Source organism: Chenopodium album, chromosome 17 (genome assembly GCF_948465745.1).
Source record: "Chenopodium album chromosome 17, dcCheAlbu1.1, whole genome shotgun sequence".
Lineage (NCBI taxonomy): Eukaryota > Viridiplantae > Streptophyta > Magnoliopsida > Caryophyllales > Amaranthaceae > Chenopodium > Chenopodium album.
In genome coordinates this window covers 19,938,759-19,942,166 of record NC_137850.1, presented here as the reverse complement: position 1 = coordinate 19,942,166, position 3,408 = coordinate 19,938,759, and the positions used below count along the sequence as shown (strand labels likewise).

The 3,408-nt window shown below is 43.8% G+C and overlaps 1 pseudogene; it reads left to right on the top strand.

Annotated features, from left to right (window-relative positions):
- Positions 1 to 2,940: 2,940 nt before the first annotated feature.
- Positions 2,941 to 3,039, top strand: LOC145590354 (small nucleolar RNA R71; annotated as a pseudogene).
- Positions 3,040 to 3,408: the final 369 nt, after the last annotated feature.

The window sequence follows — 3,408 nt, the reverse complement described above, 5'->3', positions numbered from 1 at the left end:
TCCTCCAACATATCTCCGAAGATACTCATCATGCACCTTTGGAAAGTAGCGGGTGCATTGCATAACCCAAAGGGCATTCTCCGGTAGGCAAAGGTCCCATAAGGACATGTGAATGTGGTCTTCTCTTGATCATTAGGGTTGATGGGGATTTAGAAGAATCCGGAATACCCATCGAGGAAACAATAAAACTTGTGCCTTGTTAGTCTCTCAAGCATTTGGTCAATAAATGGAAGAGGAAAGTGATCCTTCTTGGAAGATGTGTTTAGACGTCTATAGTCTATACACATCCGCCAACCGGTGACCGTCCTAGTTGGAATGAGCTCACCCTTCTCATTCTAAACCACGGTCATGCCCCCCTTCTTTGGAACGACATGGACGGGGGAGACCCACCTAGAGCTAGAGATGGGGAATATGATTCCCGCATCCAATAGCTTAGTGATCTCCTTCTTAACTACCTCTCCCATTTGGGGATGTTGTTTCCTTTGTCGTTCAATAGAGGGAAGGGTGCCTTCCTCAGGCGTTATGTGGTGTTGGCACAAGGCGGGGCTTATTCCTTTAAGGTCATCAATTGTGTACCCCAAAGCACCTTGGTGTTTTCTCAAAACACCACATAACGCTTGAGCTTGGCTCTCGCTCAAGGATGCACTAACTATCACGGGGTAAGTGGAATGAGGGCCCAAGAATTCATACCTAAGGTGTGATGGTAGAGGTTTGAGCTCTACCATAGGCACACCATTACCTTCTTGTGATGTGGCCGCTTGCAAAGCGTCATTGCTTGAGATTTTCAAGCATGTTTGCTCATCCACTTCCTCCACACTTCCATCAAGTAACTCCTCATAGAAAGTCATCTCCTTGCATGAAGCACCTACTTTGTCTTTGTTCAACAAAACATTCTCAAGAGCATCGTTAGAAGTGAGCAAGCGCTCATGCATGGAAGACACAACAATATCAAGTGAATCAATCATCATACAATTTTCCAAAGAAGAACATGGATACTTCATGCTCTCATTCAAATCAAATTCTATAATCTCTTCTCCTACCTTAAGGGAGATCTTTGCACTCCTCACATCAATCATGGCTCCTGAGGTAGCAAGAAAGGGTCTACCTAAAATGATCGGAATGGTGGCATCCTCATCCATTTCAAGAACAACAAAATCCACGGGAAACACAAACTTCCCCACCCTCAAAGGGACATCCTCTACCTTACCTTTTGGAAATTTGATAGACCTATCCGCTAATTGCAAGGTAATGTTAGAAGGTAAGAGTTCCCCTAGCTCAAGTCTTTGATAAACCGAATATGTCATTAGGCTCACACTAGCTCCCAAGTCACATAAGGCATTATCGATTTGCATCTTGTTAATGGCACAAGGGATGGAGAAGTTTCTGGGGTCCTTCAACTTGGGTGGCATTTTGTTCATGATGATAGCACTACAATTTTCGGTCAAATTGATGGTCTCCACAACCTCACAAGTTCTTCTCCCACTCAAAATGTCTTTGAGGAATTTGGCATAGTTTGGCATTTGGTTGATCACATCGGTAAAAGGTAGAGAAAGGTGGAGTTGTTTTAGCATCTCAATGAATCTCCCAAATTGTTCATCCAATTTGTGTCTCATGAATTTTTGTGGGTAGGGGAGCTTGGGTCTCACAATCTCTTTCTCTACTCTCACCTCTCTAGGTGTCTCAACCACCACCTCATCCAATGATGCCCTATTCCCCTCATCCTCAACCAAAACCTCCCTAGGAATCTCCTTATCTACACCCTTCCTAGGCAATCCCTCCTCAAGAACCTTTCCACTCCTTGTAACAATAGCATTCACGGGTTTCTTGGGATCAAGACCTTGGGAAGGTAAAGAAGAAGGGCTTGCATGATCTTTCAAGGCATTAGCAAGTTGAGAGATTTGGTTTTCAAGCATTTTATTGTGGGTCATCATTTCATTGAATTTTTTATCACTTACGGCCATGTATGTGTTCAACAACTTGGTTTGATTCTCAATTATCTCCTCCAAATTAGTTCTAGGTGAAGAAGGTTGAGAATAGGAATTTTCACCTTGAGTCTTTGGAACAAACCCGGGTGGGGGACCTCTTTGAGAATTATTTTGAAAATTACCCCGTCCTTGATTGTTCCAATTACTCCTATTTTGACTTTGGCCATAGCCTTGATTATGGTTTCCACCACCTTGATTATGATTACCACTACCTTGGTTATGATTTCCATAACCTTGGTTTTGGTTACCATAACTTTGGCCTTGATTACCATAATTTTGGCTTTGATTTTGGCCACTATAACCTTGATTATTATAGCTACCACGAGAACCTTGGTTCCCTTGGTTACTATAACCACCACCTTGGTTATAGTTGTCAAAATTGCCTTGGCCTTGGTAGTTCCTATTCCATTGACCTCTTTGATTATCAAACCGTTGACCATTATTATTCGACACATAATTCACATATTCACTCTCATGGTTATCAAACTCATCAACACATTCATTAGGACAAGTACTAGAGTCATGATCATACGATCCACATGCATCACAAAACAAGCAACCCATAGGCATATTATGTGAAGAGGGAGGGGGTTGAGAGTTAGAAGGAGTACCTCTCCCCTTAAATTGGGAGGGAAGATTCGAGGCTTGAGAAGAGGAAGAAGTGCTCTCCAACTTAGCTTTGATTGTGGTGACCTCCTTTCCTAAGTTTGTCATTTGGGAGGAAAGGTTGTTGATTGCATTTAGATGGTCCACCGAGTATAATGAAGATTGCTTGCTTGAAGAGTCCCTCTCCCCATCTTGCCAATCCCTATAGTATGTCACCACGTCCTCAATGATGTCCACAACTTCTTCTTCGGTTTTGTTCATGATAGGGCCCCCGGCCCCTCCATCAAGGCATGACTTGCCTTGGGGACTTAAACCGCCATAGAAGATTTGGATCACTTGGTATGTGGGGATTCCGTGGTGAGGGCACTCCCTTTGATACTCTTTGAATCTCTCCCATGCTTCGTAAAGGCTTTCACTTGGCCTTTGCTTGAACCCTTGAATCAAGGCTCTTGCCTCCGCCGGCTTCTTTTGGGGGTAGAAGCGGGACAAGAAAGCCTTTGTGACATCGTCCCAAGTTCTCAAGGAGTTGGGCTTCACCTCTTTGTCTAGCCACTCCAAAGATCTTCCTATTAGAGAGAAAGGGAACAACTTGAGGCGGATGAATTCTTGAGAAACCCCATTGACTTTGATGGTGTTGCAATATTTTTCAAACTCCTTTAGATGGTTCAATGGGCTCTCATTCTTGGCCCCAATATATTGCCTTCTCTCAATCAAGGTGATCATTGCCGGCCAGATTTCGAAGTCATTTGCCGGTGTAGTAGGTGAAGCTCTTCCGCTCTCAAACCTATATGCCACGGGCACTCCCAGCTCCTTCAAG